Source organism: Acanthopagrus latus, chromosome 8 (assembly GCF_904848185.1).
Source record: "Acanthopagrus latus isolate v.2019 chromosome 8, fAcaLat1.1, whole genome shotgun sequence".
NCBI lineage: Eukaryota > Metazoa > Chordata > Actinopteri > Spariformes > Sparidae > Acanthopagrus > Acanthopagrus latus.
In genome coordinates this window covers 19,636,569-19,663,595 of record NC_051046.1, presented here as the reverse complement: position 1 = coordinate 19,663,595, position 27,027 = coordinate 19,636,569, and the positions used below count along the sequence as shown (strand labels likewise).

The 27,027-nt window shown below is 42.1% G+C and overlaps 1 protein-coding gene across 2 annotated transcripts in view; it reads left to right on the top strand.

The window, feature by feature from the left end:
* LOC119025165 (alpha-1,3-mannosyl-glycoprotein 4-beta-N-acetylglucosaminyltransferase C-like) overlaps positions 1-27,027 on the top strand; it is a 104,636-nt gene that overhangs the window by 17,869 nt on the left and 59,740 nt on the right. For both annotated transcript variants that reach the window (XM_037108569.1, XM_037108568.1), the window contains exon 2: positions 628-692. The gene's annotated coding sequence lies outside the window, so the exon portion shown is untranslated. The remainder of the gene's footprint in view (positions 1-627; positions 693-27,027) is intronic.

Sequence of the window (27,027 nt, the reverse complement as noted above, 5' to 3'; positions counted from 1 at the left end):
GGGCTTTAATAGCCCATATAGGAATATAAAGATAAGTAAAGTGGCCATCAAAACCTCATTTCAGTGGAACCTTCAACAATTAAGCTCAGACACAGTGTCAGAATTTTATTGTAAAGCATGAATTCTGACATTCAGAGACGAGGCAAGGCGAAAAAAGACAGAAAGCAGAGAGCAGAGAGGAATGTGAATTCACTCCGCAGTCTTTACCTCTAGGATGATTGTTATGTGTATGCATGTGTGTGCGTGCTGTATGATGCGTGGGTTTCCATCATTTCCACTTTGAATGAAAGGAACAGTGAGACATTTCAGTACTTATGATATTAACAAGATCATTTTTTTTTTCAAGGTTATTACCAATGTATGAGAGGTGTTCTGTGCAGTGTGCTGCCGTCCACTTCATCTGACAAAACTCTCTAAGAAAAACTTTGTTTGCCCATTTTGTTGGTTTTCACTAACGTTTTGCTAAGAATTTTATTGAACAATAATGCAGTATGTTAATTCCATCCTGACGTGATCATTAGCAAAGTGAAAGCTTACTGATCGATAAATCAGAGCGCAATAAGATAATTGAGATTCCAGCACCTGTGGTCATGTTGTGTGACTCTGTGTCCTCTTTGTGTTTCGTAGCTGACACTCTGCAGTGAGCCCGGAGATCTTAATGGAATGCAGCTAACTGAATTATTAATGTCAAGGTGAGACTGCAATGCATGCAACACACACACACACACACACACACACACACACACACACACACACACACACACACACACACACACATGTGCGTGTGTACATTCTCAGCACTCTCCTGTCACTGATCCAATACTTTTTTTTCTTGTTGGAGCTGTTATGTTTAAAGGCACCACAAACTGTAAAAGTTAAAGGGCTGTCTTGTGAATTTGCCCCTAATGTTAGCTTTACTTAGCGTAGTTTAGCAGGATGACTGGAAAAAGCAGATAACAGCCGTATGCTGTATGACAAGTTAAATATCCACCTGCCAACTGACCCATTATGAGCACCAATCTGTGCCGCCTGACCCACAAAAATATGTGTTAATCAACCGCCTGAACCCATCCCACCCACAAACCCACTTTATGCACGATGTTAATGCAGGACAGGACCAGACTGAGCGCTGTGGCGCTCTCCAAGGTGCTAACTTTACTGCTGGGAGCAGAGCACAGTACAGAGTACCTCTTACCTCTTCCTCCCCCACTCACAGCAGTAAATAAACTGACAGATTGTTCCAAACGATGTGAGGAGCTGGCGGATGCCGGCTGTTGAATCAGAATCCGCTTAACATGCATTCCGATATGCCATGTAGATCATGTTGTGAGATCAGGTTGGGGACTTAACCACTCAAGCAAAAGAATATAGCATTTCCCTCCAATCAGTATGGTTAGTATATAGTAAAAAGGAGACTATATTGTAGAGATAAATGCTCATTTCAACTTCATGACTCAGCCATTCCTCGTCCAGTGTTTGGGAGTTACAGGTGGACCTGCACGTCACTGGTTCTCCATGGTTTCCAGTCTTCTTGCTGAGGTAAACTAACTAACTGTTGGCTGTAGATTCACATTTACTGCACAGACTGCAATCTTCTCATCAAACTCTTAAGAAGGCAATGAATAAGTGCTAAAATGTAATCAGTTTCTCCATTTCTTCTTAACTACTGACCTACAGATCAACCTTTAGACTGTTGCCTTCAATACGGTAATGGATCTCTGTCGTGAATGTCAAATGACCGGGTGCATTTTGGTTACTTTTGAGCGATGTAATTCATCAGCTGCATGTTCCTGGACTTAAAAAAAATCACTTACTGGGGGGCAGACTATTATTTACACTTAGTCCCTCTTTGTGGATATTTGCGGTTCACTTGCAGAGCCGCCAAACTTCAAAGCTTTAAGAGATTAAAAGTTCCTTCGACACAATTATGCCCACACACAAATGCGACGTGACCATATCGGATTTTCCTTAACCCAGGGACTGAAGATTCATTAAAACTAGCCTTTATATATTGCAAACAAACTTGTGACAAACTGTATATTTACAGGAAAAAAAGAAATGTCATGAACACACCATCAAAGTGCTGACTGAAAAAAAAAAAAACTGTTTGTGGGAGCTTATGTTGGTGGAGACGTGTCAACACATTGAAATCACATACTTTTCTAACAAGCTGAAGCAGCAGAAGCGAGCTTATGTCCTCCTTTGATGGGACACAACACAGCAGGAAACAGACCAAACAAGAAAGTGTGTGATCAACACTAAAAACTGCACAAACCAGGAAAAAGGAAAAAAAACATAAAAGTTCCAGTCTAAAAATAAACTAGAGACATACAGCGAGCACCTGCAGCTCTGAGGGTGTTCCAACTTTTCATTTCTCATTGCTACAGTCTGAATGTCATCCTCTTAAGTCTGAAGCTAATGTAAGTCAAGTTCTTCATTTAGTTCTTTTTTTTTTTCTTTTTGCAGAATTATTTTAATTAAGTGATGTTGTAATGCTATTGGCCAGGAGGCTCTGCAGTTTGCCAGTATCCAACGGTAATGAGCAGAGAACACGGGCCTCCTTAATGTAGCCTAAATTTGCATTTTGCCCACTGCAGAACTTAAGGCAAATTGCACCTTGCTGCCTGCCAAATTCCAGTCCGATGCTGAAACATATACTTCCTCTTTTCGTGAGTAATGCCGGTTTTTCGCTGTGTTCAAATAACACGTTAGCTATTCAGAAGTCAGAGCAATAGATTCGCAACAAAGGGCTTTTCTTTGGATATTGATTAGCAGTTTATCCCTCCTTTGTGCCTGAGTCTCACAGTGCCGGATGTAAGTGTCGCTGCTGAACCTGGTCAGCTGCACTCTGAGCCCTCTGTGAGCTGCAGTTTGGGAAAAAAAGCACCCTGCGTTACTTTGCAGTGTGAAACGTGTACGCGTTCTGTTTTCTTCTCCGCGTTTATCATGCCTTACCACATTAGTTGTCACATTGTCATTCCAAGCATGAATGTTTTGGCCATCATTTGGCTGAGACACACTGCTAAACTTGAATATTTTAGTTGAATAAACATTTTTTGTTGAAAAACAAAAACACAAAAACTAGAATTTGGCAAAACCGCCATCAACCTCTGTGCAATGTACAATTGTAACGTCGTGCTTCAAAACGCAGCCTCACAGAGAGGGCAAAAGGGTAGTGTCTTGTTATTGGAAGGTTGCCGGTTCGATTCCCCTGGTCTATACATTGAAGTGTTCTTGGGAAAGGTACTGAACGCCAAACTCTTCCCGACGTACTGGTCGGCACCTTGCATGGCATCCAGCGCCGTATCAGTGTAAGTCACTTTACACAAAAGCGCCTGCTAAATGCCCTAAATGTAAATGTGTCCCCTCAGAGTTGCTGTATGGCTGGAGTTGTGACATGTGGGACTGAAAAAGAAGATGTTTTTTTTTTTTTTTTTAATTATTAAATCCACCCAGTCAGGTAGACCCCAAAATGCTCTGTTAATTCGGTGGTGGCGGTGTGTCTTATCTGCGGACCGCTATTATTAGCCACCACTATTACCTCTATTGTCTCTCAACCGCGCCGTTGTGATTTGCGTTTTTCTTAGCTTCCTCAGCATATCCAGCCAGCTAACTTGGTTTTAAGCCTCGTAGGCTGAACACAGCTAAGTGACTGACATGCGGTGATGGTGAAAAAGACCCTTTTAAACCTGGCATGGGGGTTGTAAGCTGTATTGACTGAAGACAGTTTTCTCTGCTGGGTGAGTTCAGAGGGTCAGAGCAACAGTGAGACTACGGTAGTGTGCTAATGAGATACCTGTGCCATACTGCAACTCTGAGGGGACAGGCTACCTTAAATGTCATCATCAGCCACAGTGTTTAGCTAAGGACACCGTCACATGCCAAACTGGTAGACATCGCACAACCGTGCCTTTAAACTCGACCAAGCCTCGGCCACAGTGAGCATTTACAGTTCCAATGAAGGGTGTCACCAAACACCATGGGTGCAACTCTTCATCCTGCAGAAACACAGTATGAACGTCTCATCCCTTTTTGCCTGCAGTGTTTTACTGACATGATCCCTCACTGGCTTCCCAGCAACTAAAATAAGGTGAAATAATATATATATATATATATATATATATATATATATATATATATATGTATATATTTTTTTTAGAAGATATCACTGCGTAAACACTAATTTAAATGTTTACTATTTGAGAGGAAATGCATAATCAGCAGCTCATTTTTACTTTTCCACTCATTTCTCTTTTTGCTTTCTGTTAAAAATCTGTTTCATGCCAGAAATGACAATCAGCTTTGTTTTTCAGAATATTGTGCTCAATCATGCTATTTTTGAGGGACTATTGGAAGATCAGTGCATCATTAATCTGACTTGAAAGCCGTTTTTTTTTTTGTTGTTGTGTTTCATGAGTGAAAACTGTTTGCCTCCATTGACCGGTGGCAGAAATAAGTTTGGATGAAGCCAGCGCAGTTTTTCCTTGGATGTGTATCAACTCTGCTGGTTGCACATGCGGGGTCACACTGCACTATCAGCCACCGCAGATGTATTTCCTATCCCCCGGCTTCCCTGTCGCCTTTGTATCCTACGTGGGATAGTGTGAGCAGGTAGAGACAGAGCCTCAGAATGAATGGGAGGCAGAGGCAGCAGCGAGGTGGACCAGAGAGATTAGCCGGGAAATTGACACTGACAAATCTCATACATTAAGGCTTCCTGGGAGGCAGCTATCGGTAGAGGAGGCGGCAGGTACCATATCCCATAAATGGCACTGGGTTTCTTTAATACTCTGCTTGCAGCGCGCCGGAAAGCCGAACCACCCTGTCGTCTACGGCGCGGAAGATAAGAAAGCCAGGTGTGCTCACAGACATTTCATTTGACTAATGTGTTTACAGCTAGAATAATGAATAGAGTGAGGAAGATGAGAGTAATTAATTTGAGCCGTTCCAGCTAAATAACAAAGCAAATACGGGCAAAACTGTTTCATTTCCCTTTGGAAAACCGTAGCGGTTTCTCCCCCTTTCTCGCCTGCTTTAATGAGATAAAGCCATGCCTTCTTTGATAAGGAGTCATAGTTACTGTTGTTAGTAGCCTAGTAGCCTTTTTGATCTGTTCTGAGGGGTGTTTGCTCGCATCCTCTTTATGAAAATGAAGGACAAAGCTGCACACGTCATTTACATACGTCTTCCATCTCTCGAGTGTTGATGGAGCCTAAAAATATGACCTCAGAAAAACAGAAAATTCATATTTTTTCTTTGAAATAAATGGCTGAATAGAATTAACCGGAGGACAACTTAGTCTCCACCACATATCGTTAAGATTTAAATGAGCCTGTTCTGGCTCTCCGAACGTCGTGAAAAATCGTGGATGCACTTTATGTTTTCTTTGTGTCCTGAGAGTAAAGAATCTAATTACCGAGCATAAACAACTCTTTGCCCTTTGCAGCTGCACTACTTGATGTTTGCTGAGTGTTATTCCCAGCGACTTAACCCCGCTCAAGAGGTTCATGGTGTGCTCCTTCCATCCTTATTTATTTTGGACAGTGAGGTTGTTTCCATGAAAAAGGACTGGTGCCCTTGCTGTTGCCTAGCAACAAAGTGAGTCCTTGGGACTTAGCACCTTGCAGGATCTCTCCCAGGCTACCTTGAAACTTGTCCTCCTTCAACGTGTGGAGAAAGTTGATTTGCTCATCCATCATTGCTCATAAACAGTCATTTGCAATGACGGCGAGATGAAGATGGTGATGGAGTTGATTGTTGACTTATTTAAAGCACGCGATGGCTTTAAAGGCATGATTATATTGTTGGTCTATTGGCCTTCCGTCACAACAAAAGCTGCTTTTTTGTCACCAGTGTATAAGTAGCCTGAGCAATCAGGATGTCAGAGGGTGTGCGTTTATTGATTCTTGCAATAATACAAAAATGTAGAGCGTGTGTCTTATAGCGAGCACAGACATGAAACAATAACAATGTACCAAAAGTGTCTTGGAAGCAGCAGCCTGTTTCCACGGACCATTTTTCACTCAGAATGGTGAATTCATCAGACTTTTTATTTTGGTGCTTCATCAAGGAGACAAGCTGTTAAATATTCATGGCTGTGTTGTGTTCTTAAAATAAGGCTCATTAGCACTCCCAGCCTCTTTTCAAGTTCCGCCTTTCTCTTGTCACTCTCAAAAGAGCAACAGAAACATGTTATTCATCTCTCGCATTCTCCGAGCTCAGACTGGTTTGAATATTAAACTGCACAATGCCTTTATGTTGAAGTCAGGCCGACTCTAACACTAATGCGTTTTAATCTATGTTCAAGTGCCCGGCAAGATTATTGATTGATTCAGTTTAAGTGTTGTAAAAAAAGATGCCAGTGCTGTTTATCTGCTGTTAGAACCACATGTTCCCATTATTTCTTAAAATAATGGGAACATGTGGTTCTAACAGGATTACAAATATTAAATTCCCCCCCAACACACACACAAGAAATCATAGATATTGGATAGAACACAAGCTCGGTGCTGAACCTTCGACTTCCTGGTTTTCTGGGTTCTTCATTTGTGGATTCTGCATGACTTCCACTTGTGAGTTTCCTCTGAGTGCAGACGCTAAATTGATGTGAATGTGTTGTCTGTCTGTGTTAGTTATGCGTCTGCCAACCTGTCCAGGGTGCGACCTGCCACAGCTCCCTGCCCTGCCTCCCATAATAGATGGACAGACTAATGGATGGATGCAATATCGCAACTCACTTCTTGCTGCGATAGAATTATTGATTCAGTGCCACCAGATGACTGTATTTTCATTTAAACTAATGCTGACAATTTGACCTATCAGAGTCGCTGCTCCTTGTGTAACGTTCTGTAAACACAATGGTAAACTTAATTTCTATTCTCGGCTCTTTCATTCACACAACAACGACGTCTTTGTGGGCCTCGTGCTACTGACCGTACTGTGTTCATTAAAGCGCCACCAGTAGAGTGTAGATTGGCTGCACCCTTACTGTGATGTAAATAAGATGAGATGTTTCTTTATTGATCCCTCCTGGGAGAAATTCACAGGTAGCAGTACATAGGGACATAAGTAGCAAAGAATAAAATAACAATTTGAAAAGAAAATGATAATAAAAACTTTTTAGAGTAAAAATACACATACTTAAAAAATGGGGAGCTGCTGCTGTTTTCACAGCTTTGTTTTAGAATATGAAACTTTTCCATCCAGCAAAACTGTTTAAATTGACACCACAAAGCTGCAAATAACTAGGTAATTGTGTTTTTAGGGGTACTTTGAGTTCTTGAGTTGGACAGATAGAGATCTATCATTAGAAGATTGCCGTGTAATGACATACTTTCGTCACTGTGGCCGTATGATTCCCTCCCCTACTTACCGAAATGACTGGACAACAGTTCTAGGGTACATGTTCCAAGATGCCAGTTGACGGTTAGCCATAATTATTGATTCATTTTCCAGTTAAGTAATTTAACACAGCGTCTTCAGATCTCTTGTTATTGCTCCATCCCCAATCTAAATTCAGAGATATTCAATTGACGACGACGGGAAACAAAGAGGCACGCTGGAACCCGTAGTCCAGTAAATGCTGTCATTGGCTGCCCGTCAATCATCTTCTTTTATCCTAATCTCTTAATAAGCGAGTTGTTTCACCAGCAGGAAACAGTTGGTTCCATACGGAGACACAGCCGTCAGCTCAGCCTCACCCTCGCCCAGATGTCCCAGCATGCTTTTTAGTCTGGCTGAGATTGAAAAAAAAAAATGTTTATCCCTTATGTCCCTGACACAAACAGAGATTCTGAGTGGAAAACAGCTTTGAGCTTTCAAGGTAAGCACCATGGACAGTTCCTACATGATGTGACCCAACTTCAGTGTGGATGCTATAAAGGACAGAAAAATGGAGTTCTTTGTTCATTATTGACAAAAGTCTAGTAGTGAATACACGGGCATAACTGTGTATTTGATGTCCTTGTTTAGCTGTGTAATAGGTATTTGGAGCAGTTTCCCCAATATAAACTTTAATTAAAAAGAAACCACTTTATTAGGAAAGTGGATAATGACTATCCAGTTTTACTGACACATCTGTTGCATTGTGTGCAAATTGTAAAAAAAAAATAAATAAAAAAAAAAAAAAACAGTTTGTTTTTTTCATGAGCAGCTTCAGCACTTCAGCACACACACACACATAATAAGCTGTTTCTGCAGCAGGGATTCACCTCACTTACAGGCTTGGTCCAGCCATAGGCAACCTATTAACATCCACTTTATCAGGGCTTTCATATTTCATGACCTAGTTCATCAAACTTTAATGCAGTCCTGCTCCTTCACGTTTGTGGTTTTAGTGCAAAGGCGTGTCTGAACTGAAAGCATTACCTATAAGTCTCCCGCTCGAATCCAATGGATATTATAGACTTATTCATAGCAACCAGTTATTCATGACCTCTAATGCATGCTGTACATGCTCCCCATGGCTATCCAAAATATCTTGGACGGATTGAGGCTTGCGAACGAACATCATTAGTGGTGCAAAGTGATTCCGCAGAGCCAAAAACCTGCTGAAAGCAGATGATGGGCCAAACGCCAGTGGTTTCTTTCTCTCTCTCTTTCTCTCTGTCTGTCTCGCTCTCTCTCTGCGGACATGGCATTCAGGCTGCTGTGCCACACTGAAGTATGTCTGGGGTAATGTGCTGCCCTCAGATTGCTGGAGTCCTGCTGAGCCTGTGGGACGCACGATTAGCCTGTGCCCAGAGCTGATATGCGGTGACCAGTGCCAAGCACCGATTGATGAATAGAACGAAGAGACAGAGAGGAGACTGAAGGGAAAAAGAGGGCCATAATACTGAGGTGTGTGTCAATAATATGCAGGAGACGGTGTTATGGTTTTAGGGTATTTATGTGCAACAACTGAATGCATTTTCCACCAAATTATTAGAACCAAAATATGTTTTCTGTTTTTTTTTCAGTGACCTATGCCAGTGTGGTTTTCTTGTAAAAATACATGCCAGTCCCCGAGAGAGCTCCACATGAATGAAAAAGAGAGTTTAAAAGAGGGCCGACTCTGAATGTGGCGATCAATCAAAAAACAAAATGGCAGCCGTGATGCTAAAAGCATTTGCAGCATTACTGAGTATACCTCTGGTGATTTCAATTCAACATTGGTTCAATATGCGACATTTTGAATGGGTTTTCTATGGTAACATAGCACAAATTGATATTTAGCCTGCGAGGCCACCGCTCTGGGATTGTGCTCCCTGCATTCTGATTACCTCCTGATGGCACACAAGGCATATTTAGTCCAAATCTTTTCCTAAAAGAAAAAGAACAAAGCGCCCGGTGTGGGGTTAAAAGCGCAAACAAATGTTTGGCTGGAGCTGTGATGACATCACAGCACACACTCTTGGCTGTCTTGTTATCGCTGCTTCGGGAGAGTTGCTCATGTTCACAAATATTGGTTGAAACTAGCCCAGGGAAAAACACATGTGAGTCAGAAAACATGAGGAGAAATTCTGCTCAGGCTGGGTGAACTTGAAATTCTCCTTCCAGGTTTCTCAAGGAGGGAGAGATGTGCGTGTTCAGCTGCATAAGTCACCGCTGTCCTAAAGGCACAATACTGTTACTGTCTGAAAGTCAGCGCTACCAATTAACATAAAATATAGCAGTCTGTTATATATGTTTCATCTGTGTTCTCTTGGACCTTGAATGTTGGTGTAGTGTGCAAAGATAGTGAAAATCTTTTTTTTTAGTGCATTTTGTCAAATATTTCTCTCTCAGTCACCCCCATTCTCTTAAAGTTGGTTTCAGCCAGCACCTGTTTTCATTGCTGATTAATTGATTAGGCTTAATTACTTTTTGATTAATGGTTAAAGCCTACGAAATATGAGAATATCCAAAAACCAACAACATAAAGTTGAATTGTTGTCACATTTGATAAACCAGAACCAGCAGTTGTTTTACTTGAAATATGACTTCTAATGACTATTGATTATAAATTGGTGAATAGCTTTCTGTGGATCAAATAATTGATAAACTGATCGATTGATTTTACTGAGAGTTGCACTCTCAAGTAGACAAGACTCCGTCTCACATTTTGGAAACTTTATTTGTCCCGGTTCTACATCCGTTTTTATATCCGAGGCGCCATACACAGACCCACGGCACACATGTACAAAAAAAAAAACACAATGACCATACTGCTCTGTGCCCACTGATGACATCACATGAACTCTGACCTCAGCCCAGGAAATATAAAATACAAGCAAAATGAAAATACAGCTTAAATAGTGACTATTTACTTTAAGTTCTTTGGCTCACTGGCCTCTAAATTATTAAACTCTAAAATATTAAATTGGAAATTAAATGATAATCTTCATATCTAGGTCTCAACATGAGCACCTGTCAATATTAACGTGGTTTTAACATGGTTTATTTGGATTATCTCTGCGGTGCTGTTACTGTAACCTAAAGGGCAGCAGATGTTGGTCGACACTGGAGAACTCAAAGGGCATGTTGGAAAAGGCAGCTCTTTGGGCAGTAGTGCAGTCTAGTTTATTTTTTAATACAAATGTTGATGAGGTAGGAAAACACAAACCCCCAGGAGGGTCAACAAATGTTTAAAAAGCACAAAGAAAAGAAATCAAAAGTTAAAGCCTCACAGCAGGCAGCGACCTGCTCTCTTCCTTCTGGATCATTTTACCTGCTGAGCCTCATCGGAGCAGCTACATCTGCTCAGGTAACCTCAGCGTGAGCCAGACTGATGCAGTACGCTCATTTAAGATTCTCTGCTGATAATCTTAATTTGAGACAAAAATGAAAATGAATTATGAACACTTACCAAGCTGAAATTGCAGTTTGTTAATGTTGCTTTTTTTTTTTCTTTTTAAACAACAGATAAACCTTCTGTTGTCTGGCACACTTACAAAATATGTAATCACTCTTACAGTCTCAAATTGGAGGCTACAGTCCACATAGTGATTAGTATGTATACGTAACTTAGTTAAGTTTAGGTTAACACATTGAACCTGTTTACAGTCAGTTCAGTAGTTTACATCTTTTCCAGTCTTTTACAATTCCTCGTCGGCTTCGACGAGAGCCGGCTCCCGTGTAGACATGACCCTCTTAACACTGCAATCTCCGCCTAATTCCCTGCCATATTTCTCACTGTCACTCTGCAGCTTGTGGTATGTTTGTGTTATCATCTCAACATCCCTCTGTAGGCTTTACCCATAAATATCATTTACGGGCTGTATACACAATGAGGCGGGAAGGATGAGCACAAAAAAAAAAAAAGGAGTTCCCATAGGGAGCTGAAGAGAATAGCAGTTAAATGATGTGGCCTCCTCCAGGACGAGATGGCATTCAATCACTGCAGACAGTCCAGCCCTGAGGACTACAGACAAACATATCACGTTATTGAGGGGGAATAAGGTGAAATACACGGGGCTTCACAAACAAGGTTTACACTGCTCCCTTGACACCCTCCCACTGCCATCGTCACCCATTAATTATCAATGCGGACTCATAACATGGTTGATTACTGCCTTAAATTGTCTCTGCAGCCATGGATCCACAGCCATTTTCACAGGGAAATTATGAACTCAATGAAAAGTGTGACAATCATGATGATTGATGGTGTTTGTTTTATTAGAGTCTGTTCATCTGTACAGGGCACTTGCAGGGTCCTTGGAGTGGACCATCAGTGTGATGGCTGCAGCGTACACATCTCGGGACTCACAGTTCCCCGAAGCGCTCGAGGACTATAGGATTTTTTGGAGGAAAAATAATTAAATATTGAAGGCAATATAATAAAAAGGCACCAAACCTTGGAATGGAGGCCCTGAAACAGATGTTGTCTTGCCTCCATTTTGTGCATCAAACCATTTAAACCAGCTCAAGAATAATAAGTGCAGTTTACGTTTATGAATTCAATGGCTGTGTTTAAACCCACGTGTATTTCATTTTCTTTTTGATCTGGGTAAGTTTAGGCACCAAAGCCACTTGGTTAGTGTCAGGAAAAAGGTCTTGTTTTGGGTTAAGATACCGATTTTGGTCACCACAGAAGCACAGCTGGAGAAGTCCTGAGGTCTCATCAAAAACACTTCCTCATGTCACCACACACAGCTGGAGAAGTCCTGAGGTCTCATCAGAAACACCTGTTTTTGTTTGTTTGTTTGTTTTTTCATCACAAACTCAGCTGGAAATTGTCCCCAGGCCTCCCTGTAAATATCCAGAGGTTTCACATTTCAGAATTGTTGGAACACACTCTCGAACTGCAGACTCGGCAGCCTTCTCGCCTGTACTTCCACCACCATCCCCTACATCTCCCCATAATACAATCACATCATACACATAAAGTGAACTGATAGGTCAATATGTTACATAGGCCTACGACACGTACAGATGCGAACATATCAGTGGCTTACAGAAACATTCATTGCCAACATTTGATTCTGGCATCTTGGCTGAATAGTGTAAACAAAAAACAAAACGTGGAGATTCCACCAACTCATCTCTTTCAGTTTCCACCATCACCCGCCTTATCTGTGTCGTTTATTACTCAAAAAGTTCCAAAATAAAGTTCCCTTAACTGACCGAGCTACACTCTGGCATGTCTATCGGTGCCACTGACCACCACCACCTTGTGTGCGCCTCCTCACGCCTCATTTCCCTCTGGTGGGCCACAGTGTGGTGACTGGAGCGCCACTTCTCCTCATCCCCATATCCACCTGTGGGGTGATTGAAACAAGAGTGAGCTCTTGTCAGGGCCTCGGCCACCATGTAATTGAATTCTACCTTGTTTCACAGAGTGCAACAAAGCATAGCCCTGGATAGAGGGTAAATATACTCAGCACTTAGACACAAACCAGGGCCACGACTGCTCGACAACAAACAGAAGCACAGGGTATTGCTTGGTATCGTTTACAGACACAGCGCTGCCATCAAAGTAAAATGCTGGAGCTGCTGTCTGTGTGATTACTTTGGAGCCGGGAGGAGGCCGTTCACTGTGTCTCAGTGACTCTATGTGTTTTTTGTTGGGCAAATTCTTCTACTTCCAAAAGAATGCTTGCTTTGGGCTCAGTTAGTTTATTTGACTTTACAGGAAGGTGGACATCAAAACAACAAGGATGACACAGTAAAGTCCATTTCATTGTGGAACTTGATGTAAATGATGGCAGAAGCAGAAAACGCAGGAGTCAAGGTGACCGAAAAACATCACAATTACAACAAAACCACCACAATTAAGTTTTCCACAGGCAGTAATTTGACTTGCTGGGGACCTCAAAAGAACAGAGAAACATATTGGTATTGATCCTTGGCATTCACAAGTTGCCAGTATTAGTGGTACTAGGATGGACATTAGTTCCCCCAGATTTACCAATGTTGTGGTTGAGGGTAGAAATATTTCTTGATTATTATACCAGAGTTATTCGGTACTGATTAGCCAGCAGTCTAACTGGGAACCACTGACACATTTTTATCTTCCGTTTCTTTTATTGGAAGATCTGTCTGAGATGTTACTCACAGAGGGACCTGAAACAAGTCAAATAAGATCTGCCGTCAGAGGGATATTGAGAATTTATTGAGACACAGAGTCAAACCTCAGTTGTGTTCAGTAAATAAAGTGTTCCATACAAAATAATGATGGTTTTGGTTATTTGTTTAAAAGGACATATGGTTTTTACGTTTACTTCAACGTTGCAGATCCCAATTAACCATTAACCATGTTATAGTTGCCCAAACATTTTAGAACTTGTATCTCATAATTCTGTAAACACTATTCGCTATTTAGAATTTCCTCCCTCCTATTGCCCCGAATATTTGGACATCCAACAAACATTTTCTTATGCTTAGGAGGCATGTGTCCCATCCAAATACACTAACAGAAAACAGAACAATGTTTTTCCACGCGGTTCATGTCGTAATTATCTGGGGAAAAAAATAATAATTATACAGCTGACAGATGTCCTTGTAATGGGACTGATTTTAGTCATAACTGAAAAATGCTTCTTGTTGATACAAGCCTGTAACGGCAAATCAGATATGAAAAGAATGTGTCAGACTTTAGTGCAGCATATAAAAGAAAGGGAAAAAAAGAAGCTCTTTCTGTGTAATTGTTGGTTCTGTCGCGTCTTTTCCAATTTCCTCCTTGGTGTCCCTGCACCACCCTGCTTGATGGGAAGGTGTTTGTGTTCTTTGTATTTTTCACTTTAAAAAGGGGTCCCGAGGAGGTGCGACTCCCAGTATTTGGAGGGCAAATGGGATTACATTGGAGAGGCTGCTTGGAGGCATCACAGGCGTCAGTCCACTGAGGCAGGCTCCAGTCGGTGGCCTGTTTGCTGTCAGCTAATCTAAGTAGATGGATTCTCAGTGCAGGGCTCACTCCAGTACAGTTACTGTGCTTAATGGGTTTGACTCCCTAGGACATTGTTCCAATCTAAAGGGTCATCATGGTCTTAGCTCAAGCCGAGCACCTCTCAACCCAGGCTGATTTGCTCCTCAACCACCCTTGCCTAGTGTTCTTCAGAGGACATTTTTCTGTTAGCGCCTCCACACTAATTACTTGGGAAGAGCATGCATTAACTTTGTCAATTTCAATACACAGACTGCATAACTGTCGCAAACGATACAGACACCTTGTCTTGCTTTAATTTAGAGGAACTAAGAGCCTCTGAGTGTGTGAGCTTAGTTTGCTTACAAATCGTAATTTCTTAAAATTGCCTACTCAAACAAAGAAACAAAAGTTACAGCCCAAAGCAGATAAACATCGAAGAGTGCGCCATTTAGAGCACTTCACGCAGGAAGTTACAGCCTCAACACTCACATCAACACAGCCCGGACTTGTTAAATCCAAATGAAACAAAATGCTGTCTGTCCAAACTAGTTCACAGACTGAAGTGCAGTCCAGCTGGTAATCGTCATCTGGTTTGTTGTGTGCGCCAGAGCTGTCATCCATGACCAATCACTTGTGGATACAACTCTGTAATCAGTTGAATCAACAAATCAGGTTGTACCACCTGAAGGTCATAGGACACACCCACACACAGGGAGAGAAAGTAACAAAAAAATAAAGCCACACCAATTTAAAAATAATCATATAAATGATCACACTCCCTAATTAAGACTAGGAGGAAATAATTGGGTCTATCAATCCTGACAATCAAATGTTAACTCTGCAGCGACATGTGCACTTGTTAATTCAGACAGCAAACAGGCATTTTTATTTGCATCATTATCAGAGTGAGTCAGTGAGGAGGGAGTAAGATATGTATTTGCTGATCTTAGTAAGTGAGCACCTGCCTTTGGGGCCCAGACCTTTTATTTAGCACTCATTTTGATTCATTGCATTGTACTTTTTGGGCAAGATACATGACCATAAAAGTAATGGCCATAAGGAAGTCTTTGCATGTTCTGACCTGTTTTGTCTCTCCAACCTGTATGGTCATCTAGAACAAAATGTCAAATTCTAGTTTTTATTTTTTCAGTTAATCCATCAAATGAAAACATAAAACAAAACACTGAGTAACAACTAACAATACAAAAGGCGGATATTCCACTGTAGGCATACTGGCTGGACCACTGGGGACTGGGGTGAGCATAGTGTAACAACACCAACTGACGCAACTGCTTGAGCAATATGTCCAACAGGCAAAATCTGAACAGTCCTCAGTCGTTGAGGTAGGGTGTGCTGGAACTTTACAGTGCCTTCCAGTTCAAACATACCTCTGAAGTGCAGGCGCACCGCTGGTCTCCCAGCAGCCTCCCCACCACAGCCTGCAGTTTTTTGACAGAGTTTGACTGCTTCCTTCACGTTAAGGTCTCATGTCACCTCTAAGGTGACATGTGGCTCATCAGGCTTCAGATAAGGCTCTTACAGAGTCCGCTTGCCCGCTCTAATTTATCTAAGGGATTTCTTGTGCTGCATGTATTTTGCTCTTTGAGCAGCCAAGCATTAAATTGCTTTCCATTGGGAACGGCCCGTATGCTGGGGTCGCCAAAGCTGTGGCTGGTTTCCAATGAGATGGTTTGGCAGCAAAGTCAACAGCGTAATTAGGGTCACCCAGCTCTGGAGCTGTTGGTGGGCCAAAGGGTCGTCACGGACTGCATAGTGCATTTGAAAGTCACAACAAAGCTGGAGGACGGAAACACATGACTTCTTCAAAGGAACACTAAGGTAGCACATCATCCCAAAAATTGGTCCATTTCTTAAGGCACCAGCCATTCAAGAAAAGTATAAAAATCTTACAGAAATTCCTGACTTATTTAATGATAATAATTGAGGCACAGTTAGAAAATACGGTATGCTGTAACTTTGATACAGTGTGACATTTGAGGGCAAAAACAAAGGACGGTGTGCAGAGACAGTGCGATGCCAGGAGCTGACTTCAGCAGCCTTTGCTGTTTGAGGTTTCAGTGAAGCCTCCTGCCTATTCAGTGTGCCTCCCCAAATATTGCCTGGGGTTTTTTCTTCACGAGGAGGCTGCACAGCATGTGTCCATCTGCAAAGAGCTCTCCAATGTGCCCAGTGGTAGAGGGGAAGAAAAAAAAAAACACTCCAGGGAGCACTTTTCAGCTCATAGTATTCTCTTTGGCATCGCAGAGAGTAAAATGCCTCCGAGAAAAGTGCAGAGAAAGAACATTTGGACAGCTGCTTAGTAGAATTTACTAATGTCTTGGGTACATTCTGACATGTTATTCCTCTGTGAAAACATAAAAGCTTGACCATGAGGGCTGAAGGGATACTGAAACTCTTTCCGGACATGCTTCAAGTGTGCTTAGAGATGAGATTCAAAGAGACATGTTTAGAGTTTAATTGCTCTATTGTGCATGAGCTATTTTTGCTTCTTGGCTTTTTTATGAGGATGTATTTCTAGAAATGTGCAGGGACACAAGTGGCTTCATCACTGAATAATTAGATTGCATACTGTACAGTGGAGCACACACTGTACTGAATCTTGTTGGAAAGTCAGCACAGTGTGCTGTCAAAGACTGACAAGTCTTTCAAGTCAGTGTAATAAGGACCTGCTATCCATTTTGTGCTGAGGCATGACAATTTTTCCTGTACATTATAGTAGGCAATTTAACCCCCCTTTTAGCCTGTATTTAACTGGGGAGGTTGGCCAAGAAATAATTTCCTTTTCAGGCCTCGAGGCAGAGAGGTGCACACAGGAGCAGTTAGTGCTGCACAAGAGCAGTGCTGGTATTTTGCTGAAAAGCACTTCAATAGTAGTTATTTCATAAGATTCTGTATCACAAAATGAGTGTCTTTGGATGCAAATTACAACACAGATTTATGTGGGGATCAGGGGTATCATGCCAACCACAATTTTTAGTGGGGGGGGGGCATAATTAGAGCTGGGGCCATGGAGGTCCTCCCGCAGAAAGAAAAATGATGCAATTTCGTGCAATTCGACGTGTACAGTTTATTCAAAGGCTTTGGGAAAACACTTTTGAAACTTCACCAAATCTGTTTTTGAAGCTCAACATTCTGCCACTTTATATTAGGGTCAATGCTGTTAATAAGCAGAGACTTTAATTTGAATGCTTTGTGCAAGCTAGCTCGTTTTAATGCTGCTAGCTTTGTAGAAAGATAACTTCTCTTCTTCAGCCAAACAGAGGAGGCCTTAACTAAAAAACAGAATGCAGGTGTAAGATGCTAAATCGATTTTCATGCCTGCCTTAACATCTCCCTGCAAGACTCCAAAAGGAATCCTTAACTATCACCAGGATCACTTCCTGGATCCTTTTCTGACTCGACTACTAACCAACTATCTTCCAAAGCAAACCATGCTTTTAAATTCAATTTATTATGTATAACTGATTGCATTAATGTTGAGAAAAACCCTCATTGATATTTTGATGTTCTACCAATCACTTCAATAACACACACTGCTATGCTGTAGCCTAAAGCTTATCCAGCTTAATGTCCAGCAGAGTGCTGCGTACCTGCTACTTTAAACTGATTTCATCCTGCAACTTTTGGAAAAAAAAAAATATATATATATAAGGAAAGGGGGTGTTTGACCTTTTGAGTTATGATCTCTGACATAATTCTAAAAATATGTAAATATAAATACTCAAATAGGTGGTTTTACTTTAACACATGCACATGACTTTGAATATAACCCTTACCATAATAGTTCCGACAAGAGAAATCTACAAATAACACTATTCATTTTGTGGCAGTAGAAACACTGTTGCTGGGAAAGTAAAATCAAGAATGGATGCAAGCTTGTTCCCTTTTTAAAAATAGTTCACAATAAAAAGATTCAAAAACCAAAATACATATTTGAATACAAATACAAATGGATTACAAGTGTCACACTCTGGCTCCGACATTTGTAAAACACATAATACATACTTCGACTCATGAGTGGTAATCCTGTCCTTTGCTGCTAGTACTTCATCAGAAGGTCGTTCAAACTGTGTAGATACACCAGCACTTGAAGGTACCAGTAGTTTCAAAAGGATCCAGTTGAGCAAGATGAACTGTTACCTGCACTTGAGCACTTTTACAGTGTTTTGAGAATTCAATATAAAGACTAAATTCATCGTATTCTTTCCATAGAAGACAATTAAAATTTCAGTCTTTTTTTCCTGTTCTGAAGACTTTTGCTACTCACCTTTTATTACATGTTGCATAAATGTTGTGGTATTGCTGTACATTTCTAACATTATGCTCTAAAGAACCTCCTGGGATCCGTGTGGGTTGATGCGATGTAAATATGGACACGATTCAGCTCGGAGACATTGCCTGTTCTCCACTGCTTTTATGCGACCAAACAAAGCAGAGTGTCTTGGTTATGTTGCATCGTTGGTCTACTGCAACTGAATTATATCCACAATGAGAGCAAAAGATAATAAAATTAAAACTTGGGGGAATTGTATGTGATTGAATGTAAACTCAGCCGCATTCTAAATGTATCCGGTAATAAAAGGGAAATGATTGGACAGCCGTTGCACAGCCAGTTGCATCTGCTCACCTCTCAAAGTTAGATGAAAGACCCATTCTTCAGTTCCACAGTTCTTGTGCTGAGGGACTGAACTTAAAAGTAAAAAAAAAAAAAAATGTTTATTGTCTTTCGGAAGAGCTGCAGTCCAGTGTATATATAAAACTAATGTGTTCTCACCGTCAGCTCTCTTTGCATTATTTATCCATTCATTTTAAGTCGGGCCAGTGTCGAGAAGTGTGATTAACTGCTGCTGTTTTTTCCTACAATGGTTGAAAAATTAAACGATGACCAAAAATGCTGTCTCGGCCGCTTATCTTACAATAAAAGTACATGTGCGCGGTTCTGGGTGGTAAATAGGTGCTTATATATAAAGCATCCCATCCTTGCTAAAATTAAGAAGCATCAAGGGAGTAGCTATTTATTCTGCTTTCATACACACACACATCTACACACCCACGCACATATGTCCTTGTAATACGCGGCGACAGTAATGGAGAATTTAATTGTCTGGGGAAATAGACAAACAAAAGAGATTACTTTGCATTACTGGTGAGTTTATAAAGGTGGTCAATGTGTTATCTCAGACACCCGGAGCTAGCGATCCCCGACAGTTTTTAAGGGACTATATGGACCATTTTATGATGAAACACTCCATAAATTAGGCCTGCTGACCAAGTCTCCTCTTCGCGCTATTGTTTAAAAAAATGGACACCCATTAAGGCTGATGTGTTGTTACGTCCCCTGACAAAGAGACAGACTTGACTTGATTTTTACAAGAACTCATCGCTGTAGACCTTTGATTTCCCAATGTGAAACATTTGAAAGTAAAGCCGGGGAGAATTAGGAAGCGACTATTGATTTGTGGTTGCTAGTGAAACGTCTCTTCCTGATTGATTGCGTCTTAGTTTGAGACTTAAATGTGACAAGCGCTCTGGGATGTCTTTAGATGCAAAGTATCTGTCAAGTCTGCCTGGAGCAGCAATCTTTTAAAGACCTTCTACTTGCATTTTTCACCATGTAGCAAAAACTGTCTCATATAAAGAAGGAGCCGTCAGGCCCGTCTCAGCCCCCACCCACCCACCCACCAGCACTGGTCACATTTAGGTTCAGTGCTGCAGACATGAGATATGTTATTTATCTCCTCCATATTTAATGAGGAGTCTCCTGGGCAGATGGTACATTAGCTGTAATAAACCAAAGCTGACTTCAGTGGTTTTGTGAGGAGACACGTAGTTGAGCCAGGAAGGCCTCGCCGCTTCACGTCCGACAACGTCGGAGGGTCGAGAGGTGCCTGATGTGTGCCCGCTCGCCTCGCTCAAACAGATCGCTTTCATAACTCCGGACAGGTTCTCGTTGGCCCCGGTGAAGCATCATATATTGATGTGGAGAGAACAGAAATTACTGTAAGCTCTGACCCCTTTGTTCGCGGTGCCAGCATTAAAGTTGCTGAGTGAGGGCTTCACATTGAGCTCTGTTTTATTGTTACGCTCAGCAGAAGTGATTTTGAGTGTCCACACACACTCATACGCGCTTCTTGAGACTCACCGACTGCACACCATCTCACTCACTCTGGCACCCTCCCGTACACCGCATCGACTGGGGAAATCGGTCTAATTAAGATTTCTGTCGAGTTCTGGAGTCATGGCACATGTGTTAGTCATTAGTTAATTATATATATATTCATCTTTGGGCCAGTCCCAAGACACACTTTGCCTATACCACTTTGCACTACTCCTCTGTTTTGCGAGATCATGCCTAGGGGTAGCGCTGAGTGTTAGGGCTGCATGGCCCTCCCAATGGAGGTTTTTCAGAGGCAGAATACAGGCAGTGGCAGAGAAATACTGATGACATAACGGAGCTTTGTGTACCCCGTTTTTGGGTGCACAGGAACAAGCAGTAGGGGTAGGTAGGGTAAAAAGAAAAAGAACTTGAATTTCCTTTCAAAGTTCTCTGCCTATCAAACAAATTAATTTAGCGTGATGACTCAGACCGAAAAACCATTCAGCTGTGTTTGACAGGCACATGGAGATGGAAATATCATCACAGCCAACTCTCGAAAACTACATCTGGCAACAGCCATTTATTCCCTAAGGTTTCTTCTCAATCTGTAATTTCTTTTCGACTGCTTACCCCACAGCTGGAGGTTCGTTGCTGTGTGTGATGTCTGAGTGTCCTGTGTTCGCTCTTTGAAGAGAAGGTGGCAGCTGTCTGAGAGTTGCTACACTCCTACGGCCTATAGCTAATTTAGATAATTTAGGGGAATGAATAGACATATTAAGTCGACGGTGCAAAAGGCGCTGCTTTCCACCCTGCTGAGTCACGGGGCACCTCGGAGGTGAACACAATAAGCCTTCAGGGATGTCAGAGGGCAGTGGGTGGATTCAAAATGATTCCTCATCTCAGCTCGGTGCTTATATAAAGCAAGGCTCAGGATGTGCGCGCAGGAAATAATCACGCAGTGCTGCATATCAAATCACGGCCTGATGAGGGGAAAATAAACATGTCTGAACTCATTGCCTGTGATGCAATAAAGCACAGACAGACTCCAGGGTCCCATACTGGAGGACTCTCTCTATACACAGACAAATGCCATTGTTAAAAGAGTAGGAGAAGAGATCTTAACAAGTTAAAAGAACCTCCCAGGAGAAAGACCAGGAGGGAGAAGGAGGGCCGATGGGATGGAGAACACTGGATCACAGTGGTGTGTTCATTGAGAAGAATGAATGAATAAATTGAAAGCGATGGCATTCCTGGCGATCTTCAAGGCAATGAGACATTATTGATTTCTAAGGAGAAAACGCATTCTTAATGTGTCCAGGGATCCAGGCTTTCTTTCTCTTTCAATACTAACCCTGTTTCTACAGCTTTTAGCCACCAAAATGATGCACGATAAACAGCAAAGGCCCACCTTAGCTTTAGCGCGCCATTCCAGCTTTTGGAACCAGGAGCACTCATCTCGGCGGACACCGAACGGAGGTGTGCCTCAACCATCTGTTCCTTTTTGACACATTGCAGTGAATCAGCTCTTTAGTTTTTTTTTTTTTGAAGGAGTGCATCCTGAAAGCCTCTTTATCTGTGAGAATGGAGGCAGAGGATTGCTGCAAAGATGGTAATCTCTCCTGATATTTAGAGGAAACGAGCAAGGCATTCTGTTACCGCTCCCGAGCCCATTTTCACACAAATTTCTGCGAGGCAAACAAGCTGTCCTAAGCTTTTTTTTTTTGAAAAATGTTTACAGCGTGAGAGTTCATCGGCATATGGGTACCACCTGCAATATACTGGATGTAATTGCAGTTTTTGTGTTCGGAGGTTTTTGCAGCGAATTTCCGATGTGAATGAACGAGTATCTGCTGTTAAATCTGCCATGGTGTGCACACCTTTGTGTTTGCACGTGTTCCCGAATGTGGGCTATAGCTGAGCTGAGTTTGCCGTTTTTAAGACACCACACCTTGACACTGAGCAATAGTTGTGCGAAGTTATATCAGCTCTTTTCATTTCTGGCCTGACACTCCGGGTGAAAGATCCAGGGGTGAGGTGGGGAGCCGCGGATTAAAGATCATATCAAAGCCAGCGAATAGGCACGGTGATTTGGGAACGATGGCAGAGATAGCAGATGAAGCCCGCGTTTGTGGAGAGATGGAGTGCAGCCCCACGTTTATCATATAGAGTACAGATAGTCAAGAGGATAGCAATCAAGGAGACGGTGTGGTGTGTGGCGTAGCTGTGCGTCAGGGGCTTGACAAATGCTTGACTTTTATGTTCAAGGACACAAAATGGAAGAGTCTTGATGGCCAGACATAGCATCAATTGGTACACAGTGGTGGAGAAGAGAAAACACACTTTTAGGGTTAGGGTAAGATTTTGCCTGACCAGTCATACCAGAAACAGCCCCATATTGCGTTTCTTAAGCTCAACTTGCTTTTTCTTTTCTCTACTTTGTTTTCCACTGCAGATACTATTCCCTCAACATAGACGGGAATCTAATTGTGATATCATTAGCACACCCTTTACTTTTCCAGCAGTTGAGGGGAAAAAACACATAGGCGATTTACTTTAGCCTTGAGAAGCTGCCTTTCCTCACTGATTAACTAACCTACGCTGTAGGTTTGTGCTACAAATTCACTAGTAATCTTTTCCTCTGCTCTGCTCCCGTTGGCCATCACTCTCTACCGCTTTGTCCCTGTCTCACTCAACCAAACACTCATTAAGCACACACAAAGAGGCTAATAGCATAACGATAACAGTCTGCAGTGTTTACACGACAACTTTTAGTATTAGCTCAGTTGGCTTGGAACCTTGACTGAGGTGATAGACAAAGAAGCAGCCGTTCACAGGTACAATACAAAAAGGCAAAAAGCCAAGTCAAGCTGAGCTGTACCTTGCCAGGAGGAAGCAGCTTAACTGAACCAGAGGAGCATTTTTGGCAAGCGGCATAGTCTGTGCCCAGGGAAAAGGTTTAGCAGCGGTGGTAAGCCACCAAGATTGTGGCACATGTCATTTGATGATCAATAATGTATGGCAGTGATATGCTGATGTACATTCTGCCATTGTTCCCTCATGATGAAATATATGTAAATTGTTTCATACAAAGTTATGATTTTTATGGTGTTGGTTGAAGTGGTTTTTAATTCAGGCGAGGTGGCCAACCTACCCTATAAAACAGTGCGGGGAGCACATAGCGGGAAGTCAGGACACTCGCAGGAGCACTTGAGCCTAAGCAAAGAGCACTGGGGGGGGCACTCAGCTACACCAGAGATAGGGGGGCACTCGGACCCCCGGGGCTGGGTCCCTGACTTAAGCCCTGCATGTAAAAAGCACTGCTCAGGTTCATTTGAATGGAACCACTCTGGTGACCCATCTGCGGTACCAACATAGGGTTCCAACCAAACAATGACCAATGCGACATCGTCGGGCAAAATTGGCCAAACATGCAAGCACACATTCCCAGTAGAGTACTTAATTACGTGAACAAAGCATTTCTACTGTTTACTGCAGCATCATCACAATGAAAGATAAAATGTAAACCTTGAAGTGCATTAATCTGTTACTCCAACTGGACTTCCTGGAACTTTTTTTTTATGATCTACCAGGTACCTAAGACATCCCACCTCTGCCAACACAGCTGCCTATGTTGTTTTAATGGTGAGTTGTTTTAAGTCGGAATCACAGCTTAGGTTCCCCTCTGATGTGACATCAGGGCAAAACTTCAGCACAGGAGTGCTGTGTTAACATGATTTGGAGAGGCTTAGAGTGTCTCCCCTCTTGCATTCCCATCGCTGTAAATACTGTTGACATGCTTGGTGTGCTTTAGGGATGTAAGAAAAGCAATCAGAAATTTCTTGATCACATGGGTTGACCTTGGGCTTAAGAATACATGAAGGAACTGTGCTTCAATTTTGATGCCATCATAAAAGAAACCCCTTTTCATGTTGTGTTCTGGAAGGTGGGTTAAAATTTGCTCTCCTTGAATGGCTGTATATCCAAGAATCGCTTAGCAAAGAGAAGATTAAGTGCACACATTAATCCAGGAGTCAGAGCAATCTTGTAATCCACTCAGTATGCTAATTGCCTGTTCTTTCTCCTGCAAAGGGGTTTACAGGCCATTAAATGGCACTGAGCAGTTGACAAAGAATAGCCAACCCCCTCACACACCCCACACCCTCTCTCCCTCGATTTCTTACTCAGGCAGGCTGTTGCACACCCACGCAACTATTTATTTTGCAGTTTGAGGGTAGAAATAGCATGCTGTGCTTCTGTTTCAAGTAGACCTGACAGTGACAAAAGTGGATGTCTTGGTTCTTGAATGAACTTTTGATCCTCTTGACAATGATGGGGTTTCTTTAGACATTTTCCCCAGCTTACTTAAGTCTCCTTGTAACAGTTGGCCCTGTCTGACAGTGGTACGGGTAAATAATGAAAGAGAATTGAATGCCGTTGTTTCCATCGCAGTCCTAGTCATGCAAAACCTTCCCTTCTCCTACTTTGCCCATACACAAGGGGCTCTCACCAAGGTAAAGTGCAATTCTTAGCGCGCCACTGCCCGTGTAGCCCCCCATGTGGCCTTGGCAGCTTCAGCATGATGGATGTTGCTTCGGATTGGGTTTCTCGCTACACTGATAAAGCGGCCTTGTCAAAACAGATTCACAAGTGATGTAAAGAGATAAAGATAGTTGCAGATAATTAGAAGATTTGCGTTTTGCGTCATTTGTGTTGCCAACTGCCAAAGAACGGGGCTGTGACGGATGACTCAAACAAGAGAATCCGGCATGAAGCCTGACTGCAAATGTAGCTGGTAATGACCAGAGTGTGTTTTTCAGATGCAGCTAATGAGCACGGCCATTAGATATAAATGACATTTTAAAAACCTGGGGAGTAAGGAAATGAAGAAGTACCCCAAATAGACTGCCTGTAGGCAGCAAATATGGCAAGAGCATCTGGAGGATGCGGCACCGAGCTCACATGGATGACCTCCACCCAGAGCGCCGAGGCTGTCAGTCACTCCACCACTGTTAACCGCGAGGATGGAGGTTCATTACAGTGAAACTGTCGAAACCATTTGCTTCACTCTCCACATGGCATCAGAGGGCTCAGCACAATTGACACTTACGCTCTGTGCTTGACAGATAATCCTTTTATGGCTTTATTATTTTGATGTTATGATGAGCTAATTTGCAAGAATTCTTTTTTTTATTTTTTGCCACTTTAAAAGCTGAGAGACAGAGGCGATGAAAGAGGCAACAGCCTTGACACTGCAGCTTAAAGTTTGTGAGCATATATTGACTCTGAACCGACATTCTGCATCTAGATAGACCATCTGAACAGTGAATGGAAATGCTGCACGATAGAAACCAGCAGATGGATTTGTTGTCTTCTGTTTAAACAGTAGCTCTCATGTGCCACTAAATCCCAAGAATCTGCAGGCTTATGTTGCAGCCAATCACGATGCACCATCATTGATTAGTCACCCATCTTGAATGTGTGCAGATCAGGATGAAATCAGCTTCTGTAGTGTTTGGTTAGAGGTTGTAAATATTTAGCGGTAGTCAATCACCGTGAAAGGGCTTTAAAACTACAGATTCTGATACTGATAATTTTCTTTCTCATAAGAATCCCGAGCATTTTTCTTCTTTTTGCATTGTAGCTGCTTTAAGACACCCTGACCAATGGAAGGAAGTTAGATGTCTCAGTTGATAAGGTTCGTGATCAGTAGATTAACTGTGATTTAAATAGGGATCCGGTGTTTTTTTAATGCCGATATGAAATGTGTTCGAAGGTTATTAATTCAATGAAGGAAACAAGGTTGCACTCCTAACAAAACGTTGCTCACATCTCTTCATCAACTTCAAGTACGCTATTTGATTGACCTATTTAATACATAGTGTATTTTTCTCGTTAATAATTTCCACCTGAGTAAGAGCAGGGAAATGGGTTGACACGGTTGATAGAATGGATTACAAAAACCCTCCTAAACTAAACTTGATTTTAAACATGAGTATGAGAGAACAGCATGATGTGAAAGTACTGTTTTACTTTGGAACACTTCAGACATTTTGTCTTTTTTTTTTTTTTTTTGAGAGTGTGTGTGGGTGTTTCTGTTTGTTTGTTTGTTCTGTGCTGTTCGATGAACAGGACTGAATATCTCTGGTTGAAGGATGTTTTCCTGCAGTCCCTGTATTGTGTGCTGTAGTATGATGACCTTCATGTCTTCTCTTGGGATCTCTGAAGGTGTTCTGAGGTGATAGCCTTCCGTCGCTCTGAATATGAGGGGGAGTAGGGGTATGATGAAATGCAGATGAGATGTTGAGGTAAGGCTGTATGTGGGTGGCTGTCTCTCAGGTTGAGAATTTTTCTGGAAGCAGTGGAGGTCACAGTGGAAAACGGTTTGCTGCGATGAATCTGCTCCAACCAGCATAATGTTGGCAGTGAAAACCTATTCTGTTCGCTCCAGGAGAGAAGTGTTTATCCGACTGAAACATGTAGCATCCGCCCCACAACCCACAACTAAACAGAAACTCAAGGCTTCAGTTACCCATTTTTTAAATTGTTCACACTTATTGTTCACTAAATTGTTCACATTACAAAGTGA